Below are 27,676 nucleotides of genomic sequence, written 5' to 3'. Positions count from 1 at the left end.
ATGTTTAGTCAGAAGGATGAAGAGGTAAGATTTTTTGTGCCTTTTCATTCTCTATGTACTAAATAAATTTCCCCATCCTTCCAAGTGCGTTCATCTTTAGCCACTGTTTTCACTAAAGGTATCTGTCTACGCTATAACTTTAAATTTTAAGTGCACTTTGAGTGCAAGATAACAATGATCCTCCAAATTGTTAAAAACACTAATAAAGAAAATCGTTCAGAAGGAAGACTGTACCTCACAAAGAGCAACGGCCTTCAACAGTCCTCCGTTAATCAGCATCTGCCGCCAAGTCTTGTCTTCCTGTGGTGAGTACAATAGATGTTCCTGTCATTACATTTTATGTATAACTATTTTATTTATTTCAAGTTGATATTATTTACTTACATAATGTAACGAGAGTTGAACAATGTTTTTACTGTTCGATTAAAATATTTTCTTATCTGCAAAAATTTTGTTGGTATCCTGGGTTGTGGTGCAATTCATCATCATTTTTCCATTAAAATTAATGAAAAAGCTTTCTCATGTAACAGCTTTTCACTTAGCAGCAGAGCTTTTAGTGGTTAAACAAGAGGTTGGCTAACAAACTCTAGATTATTATTCTTACTAATGTGTGGAGAGGAAAAGAGGAGAAGCAGGCTGACTCATTAGAAGACTTCCTCATTTGTCCAGAGAAGAAATGATGGTGGTTTGGATGAAGGTGGGAGCAGTGGAAGTGGTGAGATTCTAGGTATATTTTAAAGATAGCACCATCAAGTTTTGCCGTTGGACTAGGTATGGCGTGTGGGAGAAAAAGAAGAGTCAAAAATAGCTTCAAATTCAGAGATAGCTAAAGATTACCTCATATTACATGAAAGGTAAACTCGAGTTAGAACTAGGATCAAGGTTTTGTTTGATGTCCATTCTGGAATTCTCTCCTACTGTTTCAAAGGAGATCATCTTGTATTTGAGGTTTCAATAACCACTTTGTGACAAGAGAGCTAGAAGCCTTTTTAGTTACTGTGAAAAGAAGGTCTTTATCAGGAATTTTTGCTTGGAGAACTTAAAATATCTATTCTGGAACATTGACGACATGCAGCTGCTTTGAGGATTTGTTCCAAAGCATTCTAAATCCTTAACCACTTATTACTGAGGTCAGAGGGAGAAAGAACATTATTTTGATGTTCTTGCAGGTTTTCTGGTTGACTCAAAATAGCTCCATATGGATAGAGCGTTCAACTGGGAAACAAACCAGTTTTTGGTTCTCAGCAGTACCACCAACTGGCTAAGTCATAAACTCTCTGACATCCAGATTCCTAGTCTCTAAAGTAAGGAGATTGGATGAGCAGGATTTTTCAACCAGTTGATATAAATCTTGTTGAACTCTGAAAGCCCTCCTCAGAGCGTCCTCCTTCATGGTCTGGGCTGACAGAAATGTCTCAGACACCTTGTCTTCCTAGTAATCTCAAGGGTATTAAAACATAAAAGGTAATTCCTGTTTCTCATAAAACTGTTGAAACCTGGGGCCGGCCCAGTGGCATAGTGGTTAAGTTCATGCACTCTGCCTCAGCGGCCCAGGATTCGGATCCTGGGGCACAGACCTACACCCTGCTCATCAAGCCACGCTGTGGCAGCATCCCACATACAAAATAGAGGAAAGTTGCCACAGATGTTAGTTCAGGAACAATCTTCCTCAACCAAAAAGAGGAGGATTGGCAGCAGATGTTAGCTCAGGGCCAATCTTCCTCACCAAAACCAAAAATAACAGAAAACTGAAGAAACCTTTACAATCAGTGGTTCTCAAAGTTCTTCTCATTCTCAAACTTTGACTTGATATTGCTAAAGTACTGCTTTTATGTCTTAAAATGCCTTTTGAAGTAGACGAGGTATTGATTATAATTTTTCAAAAGGATTTTGAAATAGGAAAAGTAGTAATTTTGGGTTTATATTATGTGTCAGGCAATAGAATAGACACTTTTAAGTACATAATTGCATCCTCACAATAAGAAGGTTTTGTTATCTCCTGTTTTATATAAAAGGGCACTGAGACTTAAAGAGGCCAAATCACTTGTCCCAGGCCCCACATGGTGGAGTTGGTGTTCAAACCCAAGTCTGGCTGGCTCAAAAACCTTTTCTATTACATCAAACTGTTATCAGTAATGATAGCAATTGTCATTATTATCATTATAAAATATAATCAAAACAGGAAAAGATTCATAGCAGCATTATTTATAATAGCCAATTCATGGAAACTACATAAGTGTCCAACAATGGATGAATGAATAAAGAAGTTGTGGTATATATATATAGTGGAATATTATTCAGCCACAAAAAAGAAGGAAATCCTAGCATTTGTGACAACATGGATGGTCCCTGAGGTCATTATGCTAAGTGAAGTAAGTCAAACAGAGAAAGACAAATACTGTGTGAGCTCACTTATATGTGGAATCTAAAAAAGAAAAGATTCAAACATAAAAAAAAGAGATCAGACTTGTGCTTACTAGAGACGGAGGCTTGGGGGAGGGGGAATTGGAGGAAGGTGGTCAAAAGGTATAAGATAAATAAGTACTAGGAATGTAATGTACAACATGACGACTATAGCTAACACTGCTGTACAATGTACAGAAAGTTGTTAAGAGAGTAGATCCTAGAGTTCTTATCAAAAGAAGAAAATTTTTTTTTCCTTTTTTTCTTCCTTTTCATTTTATCATATCTATATGAGAAGTTGGATATTAGTTGAACCTATTGTGGTAATCATTTCACAATATATGTAAATCAAACCATTGTGCTGAACGCCTTAAACTTACACAGTGATGTTTGTCAATTTTTCTCAATAAAACTGGAAAAAAAAAGGAAAGGAGAAGAATTTACATTTATATACCTTTATTACTCACAAAGTAGCTTCATACTATGGGGAGGTGATAGGACACGTGGACCTCGAGTTAACTCCTACGAGACAGGCATTTATGTCCTTCTTATTCATTCCTCCAAGGGTCCGCCAACTGTTCTTAAAGCCATACTCACTCTTGGCCATAGCCGTTGAGCAATGGCCCCTTCCTATAACCTAGATGGCTGCTGTGTGACATTTTTCAGTATGAAGCAACTGATTGGTTGGGAATAGCTTAATTTCACTGCAACTTATAAGACTAAAAGAAAAATTACATTGTATAGAAGCTTTTGTTTTAGAAATATAGGCAACATTTCCTATTTCTTTTCTTCTTTTTTCTTTTTTGATTTTTTTTGCCAAGAATTGATTATCATCTACTTGTTAATAGATAGTAAAAAACAAATCTCCAAAACTTGAATGAAATATTAATTTAAAAGTGGAAAGTGATTTTGTTTTTAGAATTCAGGGAGTATTCACTTCATAGTGGCATGAAAGAGATCATAATCAGCTAAGACTCCAATAAGACATAAAAAATTAAAAGGCAGAAAATTCAAGTTTTTAAAAACAGTTTCATGGGAAAAAAGGCAATGAAAAATGAACCAAACAAGGTAAAAGAAAAATGAAGCAAATAGGCACTAAAGAGAGAGAAACATAATGAAAATAAGCTTAGAGTTATTTATTTGGGCAAGGATCTTAGGGCCATTTTGAAATACAACCAAAAGAAAGAATTTTCCCACATTTTAGGAAAAAAGGAAAAAAATTAAAAGATATTGCTAATGAGGGAAACGGCACAATACCTAAGGAGTTTTATCTCTATTTGATTAAGATTGGAAGTCACATTAATTTTACATTATTATTTGCTATATAACGACAGCTATGTTGGCTGTACAGAGACCCAGCCCATAAGGCCTACCAGTATTATATTTGAAAATTAGTATACCCTTATTGGAAAGTATTTGAGAGGTAACTTAGTCACTGTCCTGTGCTGGAAAGAACTATTGTGTCATAAACAGTGATTAATTATTCTTTATGTCACCTGGAGAAAGAAAAGGATAACTAACCTTCAATGGTGGCAGCAGGCTCTGAGGTTGGCTAAGAACAGGGAGGTAAGTGGAGGCCAGAAACATTCATTAAGGCAGGTATGAAAATCTGCCCCCTTCGAGAACAAGCTAGACATCCATATGGAATAGTTTAGAGGAGGGAATTAGAGACTCCGGCAGGACTTTCAGTCATGAAGCTATGGCAGACTGTCTAGAGGACTTTGCCGTATTTGCCATTCCTCTTTAATTCCCTTTTCCGTAATTGTAACGATTTCAGAACTTTCCCTGACTTGGACTCTTTTGGCTCAGATACTTACTTTTGGTCCTCCTTTGGGATTCATTTTTTTATTTTTCTTTTGTTCCCATCTTATGTTAACTATAGGCGGGGGAAGGGATGGATGGAGGACAGAAACTGCATCCTGGCATCAAGAAAAAGAACTTTCTTCCAGGCTAAGTGCAAAACAGAGAAGAGAAATGCTTCCCACAAGCTGGGAAATTTCCAACTCACCAAAGCAGATGCTGGACATGGATTGCTCACCAATGGAATATTATTTATTACTTATTAAGAAATAAAGTTGGAGCTAAATTACTTGAAGCATTAAGACTGAATATAAAAGTAATAGACCAACAATAGAGAATTGTATTGGAACATATTTCAACATAAAAAGATACTGAGGGTCTTCCATCACTTTGAGATTTGAAAACAACTGAAGGTTTAAGTTTTCCAATGACTTAAGCGAAAAAAGGATGAACCTAATCAATTGTGGAAAGAGATGTTAAACATGAAGCAGATTTCCAGCTTTCTAAGGCCTATAAAAGTCATTTTAGGTGGAACGCAAACAGACTCCACCCTTTCAATTATGAAGCTTTGCAAGAAGAATTCAGTTGTGTGGTCACCAAAATAACACCAACACTTCTGGCTTTTAGTTAGTAGTTAGGCAAGATGATTTAGAATGTTAACCATCTCTTTTATTACTTGGCAGCTTTGGGGTATCCGATTTAAGTCATGAATAATCCCTTTGAAAACAAAACATCTCCTTCAGAGGGATAATTAGACTATTACTAAGGACAAACTATCCAACATCAAAAGGACGGACCCTAAGAAGTCACGCAACAGGCAGTCTTCTCCTCAAATTAAAAGCATGCTTAGCATTAGAGGTCACTGCAATAAATAAAGGGATGTGAAATAATTACTTACAAGTTTCAGCCAAAGAACTACAGCACAAACTATAATAAAAAGTGACTAGGTTCTGAAAAGTGAATATGCTAATTATTCTCAGTGTTTGAATTGGTGCTTGGGAGCATGTCCCCCATTCTCTGATTAAGAGTCATTAATCATTTCTGTGAGGTCACTGTTATTCCAAGAGATCCTCAACAATGGAATCAAGGATATTGCTGCTAACAGTATTCAAAATGGGGGGGAAATTCAATGGAAGACCCAGATGGTAATAATTACATTAAGACTACCTCCCAAATTACAAGACTATTTTCTCTCAAGGTCAAGATGTGCAATTTTCTTTGTGAACAAAATGCATAACCAAATGACCTATTATTAATCATAACTCCAAGCCCGCATCACATTACTCATCAATTGAATGACAATAAAATAATCTGCTCTGCTCATGGTATTTTTTTTCAGGTGGCTGCTAAGTTACCCATAGTACTCCATTCTATCAAGAGTTACTAATGAATGATCAGAGTGCAGTAATTTTCAATTGAGTATTTCCAAGCTCCCCCTACTCAAGAACACTTTTTATACCATCAATACTAAGTTATTTGTGACAGTGGAAGATGGTCATTATGCAAAGATTTTAGCTTTCCTAATGATTTTACTTAAACCACTTTTTACATCCATCCATGTTGGGGATCTGATAATGCATGGATTTCTTTTCTCTTTTCCTTTTTCCTTATGAAGGAGATGCTAAATTGCAGTGAAATCACCAAATGGAAGACATTTGAAGAGAGGAGTAAATATATAAGTCTCCGGTCAAGGAGATGCTGATTGGAACACTTCCTAAAAAGCTATTCACCTGGAAGTTGCTCTTATAAATTATTTATTATCCATAAAGTTGTTATAATATCTGAAACTATTTGAGTCAACTATTTGAAAAGTAACGAAATATACTCCTCACGCAGTGGGTTGAATTTACTCTATCAAACTTTGGTATAGTAAGGCTCAGAAGTTTTGTGATCAAGATTTATTAGGCAGCTTAACCCAACACCACTTGCACCCTCTTTGCCTCAGGTCATTTATCTATAAAATAGAAATGTCAATAGTGTCTTTTCTAACAGGTCTTTGTTTGAGCATTAGAAGAGCTTATGGAAGTCAAATCTTCAGAATGAAACCTGGAATATAGTAAGCAGTAAACAAATGTTAGATACTGTTGGTGGTGGTTATGCAAAATTTAAGGTAAAGATCATCTGAAGTGTGTGTACTGACCTCAGTTTATGCCCAACCCCAGATCAGCTGGGCCCTGCCTAATTCCTGGTGAGAGTGACCCTAGAGATGGCTCACATCATCCCCTGCAGTCATAAAGTCTCTGCCATCTCCGCTGCCACCCACTGAGAAGCTCCTCACACGCAGCTGTCGCCAGGAACTACCTAGAACTGCCCCATAACACAAGGCAAAGATTCAGGGCTGATGGTGTCCCATGGGGCCATTCAATGGGAGGTAGGAAACTGGAAAGAACCAGCAGATAGATGGGTTACCCCTTCTCCTCATCTAATGCACTGTTCTGGGATGCAGTCTATTGCCTTTTGTGGCATAGACTGGAAAACAGTCAGCTGTGCCTTTTGTGACACTGTGGTCAGCCTGGTAAGGAACCTCCTTGTTGTCATTCTCCCTCCTTCTCCATCTCACTTTGCTTTTGCTCTGACTCTGGATTTCTTGGAATAATGCCCTGCCAATAAAGGATTAATAGATAAATGTTTGCTCAGTTCTCTCTCTCTCTCCCTCTCACTCTCTCTCTCTCTGGCTCTCTCTCTCACACACACAGACACACACACACCCACATAACTACACCTTACTCAAATATATCCAGAAACTCACTGCATTGCCCCACTACCTTATTTCTCTAGGGCCTTAACTTTTGGTGCTATTAGAGACCTCTGAACACCCACTCTCAGCTTGTGAGTGGCAAAGAAGTTGTCACATTACAAATATGGTTACCATATGAAGAAAAGAAGTTAACTGGATTTCATTCTCTGTTCAAAATAGACATAGCTAAGAGCCATTTCTCTGGAAATTCCGACTCTCATGAATTTTTTTTAAATCATTCCTGTTTTCCTATTTTTACTTTTTCAAAGTAGTCCCAAATCTAATTTCATGCAGTATTAATTTTAGTACTAAATAGTTTCTAGTTAAACACTTGTTAAATAGGTGATATTTAAATGCTTTTTCAATTCCCCTCTAATTCAGTTATGATATACTCATTGGGCATACCGTACAAAGAAAATGACAAATAAAGGTTTAGATTTTATGTTTATAAAGAAACAAAAATGCCAAACACCAAGCAGGAAAATTCCTTTACTGAGTAAGTAATTACAAATACTATTCTTTTTGATATTAATTATCCCTCCTTCACTGTATTAAATGAAGATGTGGCCTACGTTCATTTTCTTATCCCTCAAACATGTATTCAATACAAGCACAAATATAGGCAAAAGAAGTCCCCAGTTCACAAATAAATTTTGCTCAGAAAGTTTAGTGATGAGACTATTTAGAACTTAAATTACATTTTTTCATAGAAATGATATTATAAAATTATGATTAGATATTCACGTAAGCTAAAAAACTATACTTTATATGTCTAAAATTATATATGTGTGTGTGTGTGTATGAATACCATATATCTACACGGTAGTACTATTTTTACCACACATAGCTACAAGTCAGAACGTTGTTTCTGTGGGAGTTAAAGTCCCCATGCCAGGCTGGGGTGCCAGGAATCCTTTGCCCCAGGCCCAGGCAGCAGAACCAGACACTCCCTCTGTTAGCCCAGCAGTAGCATAACAAGGTTTGGGGGTTGAGAATGGGAGGGGTGTCCTCCCTACTCTCCAAACTCACTACCTCTCTGAGGCTGCATAATTGCATAATAGAAGGGATCTCTTTCCATGAGTCCTCCACAGGCATACTGTTTCTTTCTACTTACAAAAGAACAAAGCTATTCCACCAGAGGTTTTAAATTCAAATCTAGAAGCAGCCACCTTATCCCAGGGTAGGTGAAAAGTTAGCCAACAGGTCCCCAGCACCTGTTCATTTGGATTTTTATTAATATGTACCCAGTTATTTTAAAATGGTTTAAAGTATGTCATGGATTCATTTAAACATAGTAAGATAATAAATATTTTCAAAATTAAGAAAAAGTGGACAATGGGAAAACAAGATCAGAAGAGTTTAGCGGGACCAGGAATTACCTCCATGTAGATCACCTAACGCCATGAAATCTCTTCTACTGGAGTCGGGCCACTGTCTGTAAACTTGCTATCAGCCAGCAGAAGAAAGAAATTTGATCAATTATATGATTCACGGTGTCCACAATACGAAAACAAACCAGACACTTAAGGGCACACAACTAATCCCGATACTGAAACCAAAGAGGAATTTTTGTTTGATATGTGTAGTGAGAACTTGGTGTAATGTAGTCAATATTCTTGCTTTGTTGCAGAGAGTTCTGCAAGATTGTCTCTTGTGATAGGTAAATCTGTCAGAATCCAATATGATGCATTCTAAGAAATATAATTCCAAGATTGTCTGGCTTAACCAAGAGGAGAGCTGTCAGTTTCTAGATGATGAGATGGGTGTTTTCCCATCTCATCCTCCACATCCTCCACATCCACATGTCATCCTCAGGACACCTTCCACAAATATTATTTCTTTCAGCTGAGCTCTCAGAGGTATTCAGTAGCAAGGGATTATCCTTCCTTGCAAGTAGCTGGCAAACAGCTGTATTCTTCAATTGAGTTGAGTTCAGGCATTAGCAGCTGAGCTGTGGGTAGGATTGACATTTTTCCCTAAAGACAGAGAAAACAAACAAGTGTAAGCCCCTGAGTAGAAGACCACCTCAGAGCCACTGTATAGTGAGTTAGGGGAATAAATAGGCAGGGCAAGATTAGCCTCAGAAAGTCGTATTTGGGCCACTCTAACAGAGACCAAGGAACCAACAAGAGCACACATTTACTCCATAAAGTATTGCTGCAATACTTTTAGCCAGGAAATACGTAAAAACAAAATATTCCCAAAAGTACACCTTAAAGTTCCTATACGTAGACAGTGGGAGATTATTTCTGACACTTCTCCTTGAATTTTAATGAAAATATTTATGAAATGTGTTGTCTCCAGCATTATTCACAAAATGCACAAAACATATTTTAAACTTTTAGGTTAATTTTCAGGAAACTTGTAAAGAACATTTATAATGGTGAAATTGAACTCAAGGATTACTAAAATTCCTTTCCTTATTTATATTCTAAACTTTACAAATATGCAGCTATAGATGCAGATGTGGATGATTTGGGAAATTGGGTAGAAAACATGCCAATCCTAGTAGAAGCCATGAAACATAAACATTCCTGATATCAATTTACTTAACCCTTTTCTTGGAAAATAGAGGTTGCATGCAAATATCTGTGGTAGATGAAAGATGGCCAAACATTCTTTGCTTTTTTTTTTTTTTCACTAAGAGGTAGAATCCATCTTCCCTTTGAATCTCAGCCAGCCTTAGCTACTTGCTTGACCAACAAAATGCAATGAAAGTGAACCTTACAGCTTCTACCTTGGTCTTTTGTAGCACTTCCTTTTAAAGCCCCAAGGTGCCGTGTAAGAAGTCCAACTACTCTGAGATTGCCCTGCTGTGAGGAAGCCCAAGCTATCGGTGTAGAGGGAGAAAGCAATGCTGGCCAACCTCCAGCCGTTCCAGCCACCCCAGTGCAGGGGCCAGACATGGAAATGAAGTTCTCTTGGATCCTCCAGACCAGACCAGCTACGGCCAGCCTTAGTTGATGCCATGTGGAACAAAAGAACCTCCCAGCTGAACCCTGCCTGAATTTGTAGCTCACAAAACTCACATGATATAATAAAATAGTTCTTATTTTAAACCACTAACTTTTGGGCTAACAACAAAAGGTAATTGGATGGGCAGAGGATACGAATGCACATTTTCCAAAGAAGATATATAGATGGCCAACTGGCACATGAAAAGGTGCTCAGCATCAGTAATTATTAGGGAAATGCAAATCAAAACTACAATGAGATATCACCTCACACTCATCAGAACGGCTATAATTAACAAGACAGGAAATAAGTGTTAAAGAGGATATGGAGAAAAGGGAACATTCATACACTACTGGTAGGAATGTCAACTGGTACAGCCACTATGGAAAACAGTATGGCGATTCCTCAGACAATTAAAAATAGAAATACCATACGATCCAGCTATCCCACTGCTGGGTGTTTATCCAAAGAAGATGAAATCAACAATTCAAAGAGATTTATGCATCCCTATGTTAATCGCAGCATTATTCACAATAGCCAAGACATGGAAGCAACCCAAGGGCCCATTAACAGATAAGTGGAAAAAGAAGATGTCATATACACATACAATGGAATATTACTCAGCCATAAAAAGTCAAAATCATGCCATTTTTCAACAATATGAATGGACCTTAAGTATATTGTGCTAAGCAAAATAAGCCAGACAAAGACAAATACTGTATGATTTCACTCATATGTGGAAGAGAAACACATGGATAAGGAGAATAGACTAGTGGTTACCAGAGGGGAACCCTCCCCCAACTGTCTTCCCCTCTGGTACATATGTATGGTAACAGATAAAAACTAGACTATGAGGGTGAACAAGATGCAGTTTATACAGAAACTGAGATATAGTGATGTACACCTGAAATTTACACAACGCTCTAAGCCAATATGACCTCAATAAAAAAAATCAAATTAAAAAAAAAAGATAATTGGAACAACGTCTGAATCACACGCTACACTTTACAACATGGCTGCTTTCCAGAGAATTCATCCATAAATCAAATGCCTATTCACTTGTACAATAAACACTTATTCAGCACTACTAATATGCCAGGAAGTTTGCTAGAATGCAAAGTTGAGCATGGCATAATTCTTATCCTCAAGTGGCTTTCTCTCTAGTGGGACAAACAGAGAACTAAGTTAGTAGTTACAGTTTAATGATATAAGCAGACCACCATGTTGCTCAAGGGGAGGTGTACATTCGCTTTGCATCCTATGCAAATGGTGCCCACTGGAGTTGAACACACACACAGCTATTCAAAAGGCCACAGTGTGAATACTCCCCTAAAACTGGGTAGGATAGAGGCCCTGGTGATAAATATTAGGCTATAAGTATGCACAGAGTGCTAGAAAAGCACAGAAGAGAGAAGGAAAACAATGAACTTTACCTGGAGCGTTTTTATTTTCACTATTAAGATATAGGGAATTAACGAGCCCAGTGAAATGTTATTGATATTGACAATGTGGTTTAGGAATGGTAACATTTATCTTAATGTGTATAATACAGCTGGGTTCAAACAATTAATTTAAACCACTAAATATGCATTTTCATATTCACTTTAACACATATGCAAACTTCTATCAAGTAATAAAGAGAGATTAAAAATTTGTTTGAAGAAAAACCTCAAAAAAAATAAAATCATGCTTTCGTAGCAATTGTATTGTAATTTCAGGTGATCATTCTCAGTGGAAATTTCTTGACCACAGGCAAAACATTACATCTCTCTAAATTGTGAAGAAGACCCACTAAAAGTTCAAGAGGTCAATATCAGTTTGAACTTTGACAGATGAAAATAGCAGAACTCAACTGACTCAAGAAAGGGAGCTGAGTTAATACCTGGTTGGTCAGGGCCTAGTTATTTCTAACTAGTTCATATACTATTCCTTCAGATATTTATTCTTCTAAATAAATATCAGGGAAGGGGGGAAGAAATGGGAAAAAGAAAGATGTCCTTCATGCCCGTTCAGTACCTAACGACTACATAAATTGGAGAATCCACTCTCACTAGACAGACCACAGATTCACTCTAATTTATGACTCTTTGGGCAAACAAGTCTTATTTTAGGGTTTTTGTCGGCTTAGCAATAAATGTGAAACAGGATTGGATTCTCCAATCCATTGTTTGGTTTTTCAGTATAAACCAACAAATGCAGAGCTCTGGGACTAGGTCTATGAGCTTATTCAAATATCTTAACACAGATTTAAAACAAAAATATTTGGAAGTGGATTGCAACATTTTTTCCTGTGATTACACTCCTTTCAGTGTTACTCTAATTATAAATGGTTAAACAAAGCATATTTGCAAATTTGAAAGAAGGCTCCAGGTCACATACAAAGGAGACCAAGAAATTCCTGTCTTTTGTATTTTGAGTAAAGCAACCTTCCTTTAAAACTTTTTCCTTAAAGTAAATTGTTAATATCCATTCATAAATATGGAGGAGCAGTATTTACACCAGTTGTCTATCTTACTCTACTACTTAATTATATAGGGTCACCAATGGTTCAAGCTAAAATGTATCTGTGTGTATAACATTGCTGTGACATTTATATTTTTCTCTAATTACCTCTCCCTTTGTCTCAAAACATTAGAGACAGATATAGCAGGAGGAAACAAATTCAGATTACCTATGGCTATTAATTATATTTGAAGACGTCATAGAAATCTATATTTGCTAAACTATTCTAAGACACCTAACATTCCATTCGGAGGAGAGGAGTAGACGCTTAGTCCATAATAACTAAAGTGTAGTCATTTCTCTGTCATCCATGCCAATGAAATTGAGGAATGGTTCAAATAAGTAAGTAATCTTTTCAATACAATTGGATCAACTACCACATACATTAAAAGTTTTTCCAAATTTTCATCACAGTCCATTCTTAATTCAAGGCTAATAATTTCAGTAACATATCACTTATTTACTTCTGACGCTCCAGAGGCACCTCAACCTCAACAAATTTCTTGCTTTTATTCTCCCAGTTGCTGAAGACAGAAACTCCACAGTCTCCATTGACCTGTCCCTTTCCCTCATTTCCTACAGTTAATTAATCTTCATGACCTGTGAGTTCTGTCTCTGAAGTCAGTGGTTCCTAAATTTGCTTGTACATGAGAAAACGTATGAGGAGAGCTTGTAAAGTGCTTATTCCTGGTGCTCAAACCTGGAGATTCAGTAGGTAGTGAATCCATATTCTATTTGAAGCTCCCAGATAATTCTGATGCACAGTCAGGTTTGAGAAACATAGCCCTTAAATTTCTAATTTATTTTATTCTCTCCTCCCATATTGAAATTACTTCACTTGAAATATCTATCTCCTAACTAGACTATTCCAACAGCTTGCTAAATTTGTTTCCCCTACTCCATTAATCCCTGTCTGTTTTGGTTGATCCTGTACACTGATTGTCTCGTTCTCTTTTTAAGCCTTTTAGAAAGATTGTGGTTATTTTTGTTGAGAGGTAGTACCTGGAGAAGCAGAGGAGGATTTCTGGGTTGTTGATAACGTTCAGTTTTTCATTCTGTCTGTTGGCTACAAAGGCATGCTCTCTTTATGAAAATTCACCGAGGGCTACTTTTCAATGTGTTACATTTTAATTTAAGAGTTAAAACTGATAGCTCCCCTTCAAGTACTTCTGGCTCTCCTCCCCTGTACCGCATTTCTGATTACTTTTCTAACATGATTCTGACCTTTAGTACATGTTGTCCTCTCTCCTTAGAACATCTTTTCTGCCTTCTTCACCTGGTAACTCTATTAGGAACAATCTTACCTTTAAACAGTGTTAGTTGCTTTCTATTCCATGTTCCCATAACACATTACCCATTAACCTGTTTTTATTACATTATTGTGTAATGCTTTGTTTCCACCTTAGCATTCCAGGTTGTAGAGTGTCTGTTTTATTCATATTTCTGGCCTCCTGCAGAGAACAGCCCAGAAATTGGTAGACAGTACAGATTCAACAATGCTTTTTAAATAAAATGAATGAATACATGAATGGATGCTGTGGTTTCATTGACAAATAGGAAAATCTGGCATCAGAAAATAAAGGAGTGGAAACCAAATCCCGTGTTAGGATGTGAAGCTATGGTTCTTAGACACAAGTATTTTCAGTTTGGATGAATCCAAGCACAAATAAATAATGAGGAGCTGAATGCTATGTATCACAACTATAATAATCATCTGAGCTAATAAAGAAGTCCCAGCCTGGGAAGAAAAGGACTCCGGGTACAGCTGAGACTCCAACACCACAGGGCTTTGGGTAAGTCACTTGATCTTGCAAGTTTTCATACTTCTATCTCTATTGAAAAAAGGGGAGTGGTGGAGCTGTAATAGATTATCTCTAACTTCCTCTGAATCTTAAGCTTTCCATTGTGTCTGAATAATTACAAAAGAAAGAAACCATCAGTATTGCACAATTCATCATGTAAACTACCAGCTAAGAACCATAAATGTGGTTCTTTTGATGCTTATTTTTTCTCATTTCTACTCTATGACAGTATATCAGTCATGAGAGGAAGAGATTCTATCAACACATGCTAACAGAGGAAAAGTCATGCAATTTTTAAAAATGCAATGTATGCCTTAACAGCCAGCTTTCCTAAGGATTTTTTTAAACAGCTTTATTCAGATATAATTCACACACCATACAATTCACCCCTTTAAAGTATGCAATTCAGTGGTTTTTCATATATGCACAGAGTTGTGCAACCATCATCAAAACCATCGTCACAATTTCAGGACATTTCATCACTCCCTCCCCAGCCCCCAGAATTACTGTACCATCAGCTGTCAATTTCCCAATTCCACCTCCTCCTCTCTCGCCCAGGCTTAGGCAATCACTAATCAGTTTTCCGTTTCTATAGATTTGCCAATTCTGGATATTTCATATAAGTGGAATCATACAATGTGTGGTCCATCGTGACTGGCTTCTTTTACTAAGCATAATGTTTTCAAGGTTCATCCATGTCGTAGCTTTAATATTTATTGAAAAATAATATTCCATTGTGTGGATAAACTACATTATCCATTCACCTATTGAACGAATTTATCAATTGGCTATTATGAATAATGTTTCTATGAACATTCACGTACAAGATTTTGTGTGGACGTATGTTTTCATTTCTTTTGAGTATATTACTCATGTTGAAAATACTGAGTCGTAATTTAACTCTATGTTAAACTTTGAGAAAGTGCTAGACTGTTTCCCAAAGCAGTCGCACCATTTTACATTTCCACCAGCAATGTATGAGAGTTCTAACTTGTCAACACCCTTGCCAACACTTTTTATTAACTGTATTTTTAATTTTAGCCATCATTGTGTGTGTAAAGTGGTAGCTCTCTGTGCTTTTGATTTGCCTAAAGGATACCTGTTTATGCATTTATTGGCCATTTGTATGTTTTCTTTGGAGAAATGTCTATTCAGATCCTTTGCCCATTTTCAACTAGGTTATTTATATTTTTATTAATAAGTTGCAAGAGTCCTTTATATATTCTAAACAAAAATCCCTTATCAGATATATCAAGGAAGTGCTGGCCATATAGAATGTGCTGGAAAGTATTCCCTCCTCTTCTATTTTTTGAAAAAGTTTAAGAAGAATTGGTATTGCCTCTTTAAATGGTTAGTAGAATTCACCAGTAAAGCCAAACAGGCCCAGCCTTTTCTGAGAAGTTTTAAAATTACTAATCCAATTTCTTTATTTGTTATAAGTCTATTCAGATGTTCTCTTTCTTCTTGAGTCAGTTGTAAGTTTGCGTCTTTCTAGGAATTTGTCCATTTCATCTAAGATATGTAATTTATTGGCATACAATTCTTTGTAATCCATTTTATTTCTGAAAGGTCAGTAGTCATATCTCCTCTTTCATTCTTTGTGTGTGTGTGTGTGTGTGTGTGTGTGAGGAAGACTGTCGCTGAGCTAACATCTGTGCCAATCTTCCTTTATTTTATATGGGATGCTGCCACAGCGTGGCTTGACGAGTGGTGCTAGGATCCAAACCTGTGAACCCTGGGCCACCAAAGTAGGGAACATGAACTCAACCAGTAAGCCACTGGGCCGGCCCCTCCCCATTTGTATTTTTAAATCTAAAATTTGTCTCTTGTAGACAACATATAATTGTATCTTTTTAAAAAAAGAACCCAGTCTCAGAATCTTTAGCTTTTGATTGAATTATTTAATCCATTCACACTTAGTGTTAATATTGGATGTTTGAATTTACATTTGCCATTTTAATTTTTGTTTTATATATGTTTAATGTCTTTTTTGTTCTTCTATTCCTCCTTTTCATTAATTTTATTAATATTTCATTAATAATTTTGACATACCATTTTAATTCCTTTATTCATTATTTCACTCTATTTTTAAGTTATTTTCTTAGTGGTTGTTTTAGGCTTACACTAGACATATTAACTTAACAGAATCTACTTCAGATTTTATACTAACAATTCTAGTGAGATATAGAAATGTTCTCCTATATAGCACTATTTCCTCTTCCCTCTTTTTATGCTCTTATTGTTATACATGTTATGGCTATGTTACCAACCCAATAACACATTGTTCTAATTATTACTTTATATAATTGCATGTCTTTTAAGAAGCTGAGAGAAGAAAGGAGAGCAAGTATTTATTATTTTAATTTCTGTAATGATTTCTTCACTACACTTTTTTGAATTACTTCCCTAATGGCTGTTCTAGGACTTACACTGTGCACCTTAATTTATCAGAATATACCTCAGATTTATACTACTTCTTTAACCTTCTTGCTTACCATTTCTGATTCTCTTCACCTTCCTCTAGATTTGAGCTATGATCTGGTGTCCATTTATCACTTTGTTCCCACCTACTTTTTTTGTGAATATATTGTGTTTCTATATGTCATAAGCACAGTAAAACAATTACATACATATTGTTTTATACAACTGCTTTTTTAATTAAGTTAAGAGAAAAAGGGAGAAAATATCCAGGTATAGTATGTTTTATAATTATCTACAAAATTACCTTTACCAACACTCTTTGTTTTTTCTTGTGGATTTGAATTATTCTCTGAGATCACTTGCCTTTAGCAAATACTAAAGTGAAGTACTTCCTTTTGTATGCCTTATAAGACAGGTTAGCTAGCAAAAAATTATCTGTTTTGTGTATATGGGAATGTCTTTATTTTAATTCCATTTTTGGAAGACGTTTTGCTTGACATAAGAATTTTGATTTATAATATTTCCTCCAGCACTTTGAATATGTCATCACACTGCCTTCCAGCCTCCTCTATTTTGGATGATGTCAGCTGTTGGACTTATTGGTGAATCCCAAGTCCTTGGTGAGTTATTTTCCCTTCCTTTAGCCTTTGTCTTTCAACCTTTTGACTATAATGTATATGAATGTGGATTTCTTTGTGTTCATTCTACTTGGAGTTTATTAAGCTTCTTGGACTTGTAGATTAATTTTTTCATCAAATTTGGGAGGCTTCAACCATTGCTTTTTTGAATAATTTTTCTGCTCCTTTCTCTTTAAAATGTTTTCTGGTACTTCTGTTATACTTAATGATATCCCACATTTTCCTGAGGCTCTGTTGATTTTTCTTCACTCTTTTCTTCTCTGTTCTTCAGATTACATAATCTCTATTGATCTATCTTCAAGTTCATTGATTCTTCTTCTGCCAATTCAAAGCTGTCATTGAGCCCCTCCAGTGACTTTTTGTTTTTCATATTGGTTATTATACTTTTCACATCCAAAATTCCATTTAGTTCTTTTTTATAATTTCTATCTCTCTTTATTGATATTCTCTATTTGGTAAGACATTGTCATCAGGTCTTTCATTCTTTAAGGACAGTTTCTTTTAGTTTTTTGAACATAGTTATAATAGCTGCTTTGAAGTCTTTGCTAAATCTAATATTTGGGCCATTTCAAATGTAATTTCTGTTGCTTGTTTTTTCACCTGTATATGATTCACACTTTCCTGTTTCTTTGCGGATCTCACTGTTTTTTGTTGAAAACTTTACATAACAACAGAGTAGGAATATCCTCTGAGACAAGCAGACCATCATATAGATTCTGCACAGGGAGGGAGGGAGGCTGTAAGCATAAAGTGGTCCATAGCTCATCCCAATGGGACTTGGTTTATTTGGAACAGAGAGAGGGAAGTTCAAGCTTAAGGATTCTGTGAGGAAAAAAAAAGATTTTGGTGGTTAGCAGTTAAGGGAAGGCTGGTAGCTCCATGATAGAAATAAGTGAAATGGTAGATTAGTTAGTAGTTTAATAAAGAGAAGCAGGGAAAGAGAAGCTAAGAAGAGTTCTCCTAGGGTATGATCAAGCCACAAAGACTGGCCTCAAAGACTACCCCTGCAAAACATCTGACTTTAGTTGGTTCAGACTGTGGAGTTATTTATGCCCTTGGGCATTTTCCAAGGAACAAAAGAGCAACCAGCTAGCATTTATTAAAGTTTAACAACTAGGGAAGGACAACACTAGAGGCAGACCAGTTAGCATCTTAGCATGAAGATCAGGGAAAGAGAAAGTCACAGACAGCCCAGCTAAAACCTCTGTCATCCCTGAGCAAGGTGGGTGTCAGGGTGACTGTGCACATGCCCAAGGCTATACCATCTAAGAAGTGACTCAGTAGGGTACTGAGTCGGGGAAGGAGCCCTTGGTCTTCCTGGTTTTCCTCTCCAAGTGTGGAATCTCGTCCGTTTGAGCAAACTGAAGCGAAGGCAATCCTTCACTCTATGATTGGGAGTTTGGTGGAATAAAAGAGTCCCAGACCTGAATGCCTGCCTGAACAGAGTTTCTGTAACACAGAACTGGTGAGGATGAGGAATGCTAGTGGCCTGCCCTTCTCTGAGAGAAAATGTAAGCATAGACTGCGAGTGAGGGAAGAGGGAACCTCCATCTTTTTGGGCGCACAAAGCCAGAATAGAGCTTCTCTCACATTGAGCTTGAGGGGTTGGGGAGGAATAGGTCATGACTCAAATGACACAAACTCTCAATCTTCTAGCTGAGATTTAATAGATTTTCCTCAATAAGCGTTTCTCCATTTGCTGTGGGCCCGTAGAACAATTTCCAGAGACTTAAACATTTTTTTTAATGATTTTCACAGTCATGGTTGTCTCACTGGGAAGAGGGTCAGCAGAGCTTCTCATGTTGTCGCTCCAGAAGTGCTTCTCCTCCTAACTTTTTTTAATTTCTGAAATCACAGAAAATTTTAGTATTGTGTTCCACAAAACGGACCAGAAAGCAGATCAGTCTATAGAAGAGGACAGAATTTAATCAAAAGCTCAAAGTTTAAAGAGGTAAAAAAGGCTTCATTTTTTGACAAAAATGGTGATCAGATACTCTGATACCTTCAAATACAAAATATCTAAAAATGCTGGCTAAAATGTAATAATCATCTTTTTAAATGCATCAATCACTTGCCAAGAGAGACTATCATGGAAACAGAGTGATACATTTTTCTTCATAAATATTTCTGTACAATGATTTTACCAAATAAGGGTTTACTTTTTTATTGGCCAGAAGTGCAGAGATTGGCAGTCCCTAGCCAACACTGCAGCTCCATCAGTGTCCCTGGATCCTTTTAACAACATCCTCTGTAACATCATCTTTATTATATGTCTTTCATCCTTATAGTGATACCTCATGGATTCAAGATCACTTTTCCATCTCTAACCTCATATCTGTACTCCAGGACAGTTCAAAAACAAGGGAGCAGCAAAAGATGGACTGGGAACTATATGACAGATAAAAAGGTTTTTAGAAACATCCAACAGATTCTAATTCTCTCTCCTTGGCCAGCACTATATTACATAGCACCTGCAGTTACCAAAGGAGGCTGGGAAATACACTTTAGGAAGTTGAACATGTTACCACTAACAAAAATCAGACTTCTCTTAGTAAGAAAAGAATGACAAATTGGTATCAGATGGAAAACTAGTAGTGTCAGCCACAGCGAGACTGTGGAAAACCGGGAATACTCATCCACTGCTTCTGGGAGGTGTAATTTGGCACAGTGACTTTGAAGAATAATTTAGCTATAGCTACAAAAGTTGGAGAAAAAAATGAATGAACTAAGACTACTGACATCAGCATGGACAAATCTCGAAAACAATTTTTAAATAAAAAAATCAAGTTGCGAAACAATATGTATAGTATGATGCCTTTTGTATAGACCTTTATATACTATATGAGAACTATTTTCTCCAAGAAAAGACTTGATGTTTCATTGGGATTCTGGACCATTATCCCAGATATCATTATTTTTAAATTGATTCCAGAAAATACGTCATATAAAAATTAAAGCAGATTCCATTTTTGGAAAAATCACACACTGTTTCAGGGACACATCTTTCTTAATCACAAGGAGACAGGATGGTTTAATGGCAAGAACATGGGTTTGGGAGCCAAAACACTAAGCTTTAAATCACTACTCTGAAACCTGGGAACTCTGTATCCTTAAACCAGTTGCTTTACTCTCTGCCTGCTTCCCCTTTTGTAAAGTTGCAACAAGAATTCCTACCCTCCAGGATTATTTTGAAGATTAGAGACAACAACATGTCTAACCTAGGTCTGAACCTTATTAGGTACATGGTAAATTGTTGCTCTGATGCATAAATTAGTTTCTCAATTTCTGTGCCCTCAATGATTTCATATACGCACTGTGGTACCACTTGAAACTGCTATCAGAAACCCTGAAATTGCTTGACAAAAGTTTTTGTGCTTTTATTACTGTTAAGTGCTAAACTATCCTTTTCAATGACACACCCAGGACAAAATAAAACAGAAAACAGAAACTGAGCAGTTTGTTGAATAAATTCAAATCAAAGGTGCCCTGATTTTTTAGGCATTCTAACAAAATTTAAAAAGTGTATCCTTTTTCAAGAGAGAGAAAATATTACAAGTATTTGAGTGTTTGGTGTAGCTCTTACCTTATATTGTATATACAGTTTATGTTCTGGAAATTATAAGATTGTCTATAAATCTAAGACTCTTACCAAGTTACAGGAAAAGGAATGTTCTTCATATGTTTTATAAGCAATGTTATTATGGCTCATATCTCTTTTAGAAGATGTTGAGAGAAAAGTTATGGTGAGAGGTCAATTGTTTATTAAAAAAATTCAAAAAGAGATGCCAATATAAACACACACATTGGACAAGGGCCACTTGGATCAAGAGTTAATGCTGGGATATTATGTGTTATGTGATAAAATACCATATTTTAATCCGAATCCCTCATTCTTTCCTTCATAGTAAGAGCAACATATTCCTCTAGTTACTTTAGGGGTTATACTTTTGATTGAAATGTTTCATTGTTTTTGCAAAAATAAAATTTATGGGGCATTAGTAGATGCTATCTGATAATAGATTCTTTAAAAGTGATTTGATCTTTTCAGCCTCTAAAAGAAAAAGAACAAAAATCCAATGCAGACACACATTATTGAATACTTTCCATCAAGATGAAAAAAGTTGATGCGTACTTTTCAGTCATAAAGGAGAGACAGAGAGAAATGTTTTGAGAGCTGAGGTATTTGAGTGTCAAGACTAAACCCATGATGGTCCAGAGGAGGCCATCTCCTGAGGTGACGACATAATTGTTTATGGTGCAAAATGGCTGCTACTTCTTAGAAGGTTCTTCTCTTTCACTTGTCAAAATGTCATGTCACTTACTCCTTTAGAAAGATTAAGTAATTTTAATATATTATTATCAGCCATCAATAATGTATTTTGAATTATTTTACAAATGAACTTCTCTTAAACTTGAGAGAATGAGATTACATCCAAGCTGCATTTGATGATGAAGATGGGGAAAGAAATGTGCGGAGTCTCAGAGGGTTGTCAGGGTGGGAACATTTTGACAGGAGGGAAGGTGAAGGAATAAAAGAAGGAGAGAGCTGACAACAGAACTGGCTTGCTTTCTAGTCAAGTCTGAACTTTCAAAGGAGGAAGAAGACGGATGGGAGAAGGAATGCTTAAAGCTTCAAGAGTGTAGGGGCCTCTCAGACTGTCTGCCATCTTGGGCCGGTGCACTAGAGACTCAAACCAAATACTGGGGAAAAGAGAAAAGATTATATTCTTGGGAAGGCAAGAAAAGTGCACATGCCTGTATTAGTCAGGGTTCTCCAGAGAAATAGAATCAGGATATATCTTATGGGATACATTATATATATAATGAGATATATTACAAGGCATTGGCTCACGCGATTCTGGAGGCTCAGAAGTCTCATGATCTGCCATCTGCAAGCTGGACATGCAGGAAAGCCAGTGATATAAATTTCAGTCCAAGTCCCAAGGCCTGAGAAGCAGGAATGACAACAGCATAAGTCCTAGTCCAAGCACAGGAGAAGACTGAGGTCTCAGCTCACGCACTCAGGTAGAGAGAGCAAACTCTCCCTTCCTCTGCTTTTTGTTCTATTCCGGCCCTCAATGGGTTGGATGATGCCCACCCACCCTGGGGAGAGCAAACTGCTTTAGTCAGTCCACCAATTCAAATGCTAATCTCTTCTGGAAACGTCTTCACAGACATACTCAGAAATAATGTTTAATCTGGGCACCCCATGTCTCAATCAAGTTGACACAAAAAAATTAACCATCACATCCTCCATCCTCCAATTAGTCTGAGTGGATGTGGGCTTCCTGCTGATGTGGGGCTGTATTTCTCAGCAGAGGAATGTTGACAATGTCAGAGTGCAAAACAGATGAAGAGAAAAGAATGCCTTTTGGAAAGATAGAAAAGTTTAGGGGTAGGCAAATGGGAATAAATATATATATATATATACATATATATATATATATATTTTGAAGTAAATCATTCTTTAGCTAGCATACTGGGAAAATCACTGAAGAGAAAAAAGTGTCTAACTGGCAGATTAAAGATAGATTTTTATCTTTCTTTACACCTCCTTATTCAAACATTTTTGTGGAAGAATTACTCAAAATTGGAAATATATTGAGCCCCATGCAAAGAGGTTAGAGTTGTTTATATCTTTTCTTACCAAAAACAAAGCATAGACATAAATAACCAAAGGTGTCAATACGATTGCCCTACATAACTTTTCCTCCAAATGTTAATCTCATCTGGCTACCATTATTTTCCTGTCTTGAAGAGAGATCCTTCACTTATTCCTCCATTCATTTCTGTTTCCCATGGACGTTGGGTGTGTTGCTATAATCACTTGAGCCCAATAACAAACTGTGTATTATGAGCCCTCACTTTATAGTCCCAGGCAGGGAGGAAGTTCTGACAACCTGAATGCCACTATTCAGACAGTCTCCCTGGAGGGAAAAAATGCCAAGGGCATGTCTAACCACAAAAAGAGCAGAGCCTTCCAAGAACCACAGGAGGAAAGACAAAGTTCCCTCTCTCTACTCAGTTTAAAGCAGCTTTAGTCAAGAGATATTTTCAAAAGATTTTGGAGTGATTTATTGAGATTTTTTTTCCAGCAATCCCAAATCAGAAGGTCCTGATATATTAACATGATATAAAACGTAGTGTTAGTTAAACTTTTTGGTCAAACATTTCCTGAAACTATCTAGTAATCTAAACTCAAATATCACCAAATGAAGGAAAAAAGTCTACCATTTTTTTGGTGTAAACTCTTTGCATTAATCTAAATAGAGGCTCTTTCTTGTTGATTTCTGTTCCTCGTGCTGGAAGTGCTATGGTATGCTACAGGTTTGAAGCCAGCAGACTGAGGTTCAAATCCTGTCTCTGTGCATGTTAACTGAACACGGGCAGGTCATTTTGCATCTCTGACACTCACTTTCCCATATGTCAAGTGAGGATAATGGAACCTATTTGATGAGGTTGTTACATGTATTAAATAATAAACATGCCAAATGGCAGCACAGGGTTTAGTGCCTAGATACTAAACAAGTGGAAGTTGTTCATTTCTGTTAATCCATTTGTGTTGCCTTGAATATTTTTCACTCTATAAGACATGAAACAATGGATAAAGTTATGTTTGACGTTATTTTATGTACTGAAAATTTTCAGCCAATTTTAAATGATGAATTAAAATCTGTGACATCATCTAAAAAGTAAAAATGCCTCTTTTTTATAACAACAACAAAATAAGAAGAGCTGAAAGCTGGAGGTGAAGGATCATACCAGGAAACACATAAGCATTTACTCAGTGGTAGGTCTGTGCTGTGTTTGGATGCTAGAAAGATGATTAAGAAATGGTTAATCTCCCCATAATCTGGTAAAAGATACTTGGATTAGGGATTTTATGGGACTTGATGGCACCTGTGGTCCTCCATTATTTTTTATTTATTTTTTTTTTTTTAAAGATTTTATTTTTTTCCTTTTTCTCCCCAAAGCCCCCCCGGTACATAGTTGTGTATTCTTCGTTGTGGGTTCTTCTAGCTGTGGCATGTGGGACGCTGCCTCAGCGTGGTCTGATGAGCAGTGCCATGTCCGCGCCCAGGATTCGAACTAACGAAACACTGGGCCGCCTGCAGCGGAGCGCGCGAACTTAACCACTCGGCCACGGGGCCAGCCCCTGTGGTCCTCCATTATTAGGCCCCTCCCCTTCTCTCCAATCTCAGCAACCCCTCACCTCAGCGCTCTTGCCTCACCTTAACTTCGGAACATCAAAAGCTTGTCCTCTGCTATTTATTTTATGGATTCCTTTGCTCCTTCTGGGTCCGGTTGCCACCCAGTTATCCTTAAAGATTCAACCCAAGGATCTTCACCTCCTCAATTCATCTTTCCTTCTCCTCCTCTCCCATCACATGGTCTTCCACTAAAATCGTTGGGTGCCACTTCTTGGGGTTTGCATAATATCTTTGTGTATTTCTATCACTGTAATTCAATACTGTTTGACAGCCATAAACTCTTTAGACTGTAACTTACTCATCTCTGAATTTCTTCTTCCCAGCACAGAGCCTGGCATCTAATCAAAATACAAAAAATAAAATTAGTTGGATAAACAAATGGATTAATGGTCTAATGTTAGAAAACAATGTAACAGTAGTTGCTATAGACTGAATGTGTTCCCCCCAATTTCATAGGTTGAAACCTAATCTGCAATGTGATGGTATTTGGAGATGGGGCCTTTGAGACGTGATTAGGTCATGAGGGTGGACCCCTCACAAATAGGATTAGTCCTCTTATAAAAGAAGCCCCAGAGAGATCCCTCACCCCTTCCATCATCTGAGGACACAGTGAAAAGACAGCCATCTATGAACCGGAGAGTGGGCCTCACCAGACACAGAATCTGCCAGCGTCTTGATCTTGAACTTCCCAGCCTCCAGAACTGTGAGCAATAAATTTGCTGTTTATAAGTTACTCAGTCTATGGAATCTTGTTATAGCATCCCAAACAAACGAAGACAGTAGTGTTAGGGACAAACACAAGGTCCCTGACTTTGAGTTAAGATTTGCACTCATCAGATCACCCAGCATTGCAGTTCCTTGGAGAGTCCTGGACATTGCTAATGTATTAACCTATTTCTCAAATGGAAACATTTAGGGAAAAAATGTATGATTCTATCTTGAGTCAAAAATCTGGCTTGAAAGAAAGTCCACATCTCTAATTACCCGACTTGGGTGTCTGTGACTCTACGATGCACCCTCTTCCAGAATGAAGATTCTACTAAAACTTCCTTGGCATCATTATTCAGTAGCAGGAAATTGTGACATGATACCTTAAAATAAACGAATCTAAGTATACCAGGTTTAAGCTGAGTCTGGATGAGTTTAACAGAAAACTAAATGTCCTCAGATTTTTTTCCTATGACCTTACAGGCTACCTCAAGTCTGAGGATATATATGTGTCTAGAGATTTGACAGGACTCTTTACAAATTCATACGCTTTTATTGATTACATGATGGAAAAAATTTGGAGTTGATCTTATATTGTCATTGGCATTAGTGAGGTTGAGAGTTTTTGTTTGATCTCCATTCAAGCTTTTTAGAAGCTTAGAAATTGCAGACAGAAGCAATTCAAATTTATGCAGAGTTTGACAGTGAGTTAATTACTAGAACTATGCAAAATTGAATTTTGAGAAAACAATTCTGGCGTTTTTGAATAGTTGTATGTTATGAATGCACTTCTCCGTAAGCATATGCAAGCTATCTGTCAACTAGCTGGCTCATTTTGAAGACACGTCCACTTAAGAGAAAATGTTATATTTCAAAGAGTCTTATGAAGCACAGAGAAAAGACTACAAGTACTTTGCCCTTTACCCTTGAAATGTATGCAGAACCCCAAACTAGAGTTGAACTCATAATACTGAACTCCCAGGCACCATAGTTGTTAAAATAGATACAGACACGGATCCAAACAGGCAGGGTGGTCTCTTCTCTGGTATTCACATTCCACACGCTGTCGCGGACATATCCAAATCAGAGCAAGCCTTAACACGGAAACAGAGGAGACAGCCATCTCTGCAGTGTGATTTCAAACATGTTCAGGTTGCCCCCGAAATACAAGTCCTTTTACCAGCTGAAATTTCCCAATTCGGAATTTATTTTGTGTCTTAACATTTTGAACACTGCTAAAAGGGAAATTCTCTGACATGTATGCATGGATAATGAGAGAGGAAAAGATAGCTTTAAAATTATTTTTCCTTTGTGTCGATATATGTATCAGATACTTTTCTGAAATTGGGTATAAGAGGACGAAAGATGAGAGCATGAGGTCCTAGTATCAAAAAGAGAAGATAGTCCGTCTGTGAGTTAGAGAATGGATAAAAGGAAGGATGAAAGCATCAAAGACAAACTTCTGACTTTGATATCTACCTAGTATGGAGCTTAGGTCCTATAATTTATAAAGAAAAAGATATCAGAAGCAGGAGTGGAGGTGGGGTGGGGGCGATGTTTTTCTTATTCTTCACCCTGTCTCTTCAATGAGTCACATTTTCCATCTTAAAGGTTACTTATTTGTTTGCAAATTCTCAATTTGGTACAAAGAACGAGCCAGGAATCATTTGGTTGCAAGAGACATACACCCTCTTAAACTACGTAAACTATCGAATTTTTTGAAAGGATATTAGAGAATCTCGAGGAAATAAAGTGATTGCTATGTACCTGGGTTTCAGTTGACCGAAAAGTCAGCAGGCAGCCACTGCCTCTTTCTCTCTGTAGCCCCGTTCCATCTCTGCTTCTCTCTGCATGTCTGCCTTGGTATCAACCTGTTTTCTTGAAAAGGCTCTTTAGTTTTGGCTCGTCCACAAATGTAGCTTTTATTGGCCTTGGCACTAACTCAAAGTCCAGCTCTAGGTAATTGTCCAGTTCAATAGCGACAACAAACTGACTCAGTATGCTCTGGCCAACAGAGAGTTCCCTGGTGGATATCTGCATGGCAGCATTGTTTTTCAGCAGACATTTAATGGGACATAAATTGTCTTAGAGCGATGTGTGAGAATGGAGACATTGACTAGGACTATCTAATAAATTAATAATTTTTAATAATAAAATAATGTTGCAGAGATAGAAGGGTTAATAAAACTGTATAAATCATGTCCCTCCAATTTTCCTTAACCCTTAGGCAGAAGACTTGAGTTCTAAACCTTCCAAATAAAATGTGCATGACCCTACTAGCAGTCATGGACTGAATGATTTCACAGATTAGTCCCAAAATGTATAGAACAAATATCTCCCAGAACAGAAGTTTTATACTTATACCCAGTTTAGGTATAAAAATTTGTTTACTTGACGTGTATCAGTGGAATGGTTAATGGTGCTTTGCCAATAAGTGAAGAAACAAACAGCAGGAAAAAGAAATCCATTCTAAACATCAAGACCTTCCAAATAATTTTA

At 37.0% G+C, this 27,676-nt stretch overlaps 3 long non-coding RNA genes across 4 annotated transcripts; 2 read left to right on the top strand and 1 right to left on the bottom strand.

The window, feature by feature from the left end:
• LOC138924680 (uncharacterized) lies at positions 1 to 9,999 on the top strand. The gene is made up of 2 exons (XR_011439740.1): positions 1 to 305; positions 9,693 to 9,999. It is a non-coding gene; the product is annotated as an uncharacterized lncRNA (long non-coding RNA).
• On the bottom strand, positions 7,372 to 27,051 carry LOC111773802 (uncharacterized). 2 transcript variants are annotated; one of them, XR_011439739.1, is made up of 4 exons: positions 26,945 to 27,051; positions 24,768 to 24,807; positions 22,111 to 22,205; positions 7,372 to 8,916 (listed from the first exon to the last, which is right to left on the bottom strand). It is a non-coding gene; the product is annotated as an uncharacterized lncRNA (long non-coding RNA). The 2 variants fall into 2 exon arrangements; XR_002808430.2 differs by lacking the exon at positions 7,372 to 8,916 and adding an exon at positions 18,903 to 19,103.
• Positions 13,826 to 25,202, top strand: LOC138924681 (uncharacterized). Its single transcript, XR_011439741.1, has 3 exons — positions 13,826 to 14,190; positions 17,151 to 17,240; positions 24,926 to 25,202. It is a non-coding gene; the product is annotated as an uncharacterized lncRNA (long non-coding RNA).
• Positions 27,052 to 27,676: the final 625 nt, after the last annotated feature.

Source organism: Equus caballus, chromosome 6, assembly GCF_041296265.1.
Source record: "Equus caballus isolate H_3958 breed thoroughbred chromosome 6, TB-T2T, whole genome shotgun sequence".
In the NCBI taxonomy this organism is placed as follows: Eukaryota; Metazoa; Chordata; class Mammalia; order Perissodactyla; family Equidae; genus Equus; species Equus caballus.
Note: the sequence above shows the minus strand (reverse complement) of the source record. Positions and strands in the feature narration are given on the sequence as shown.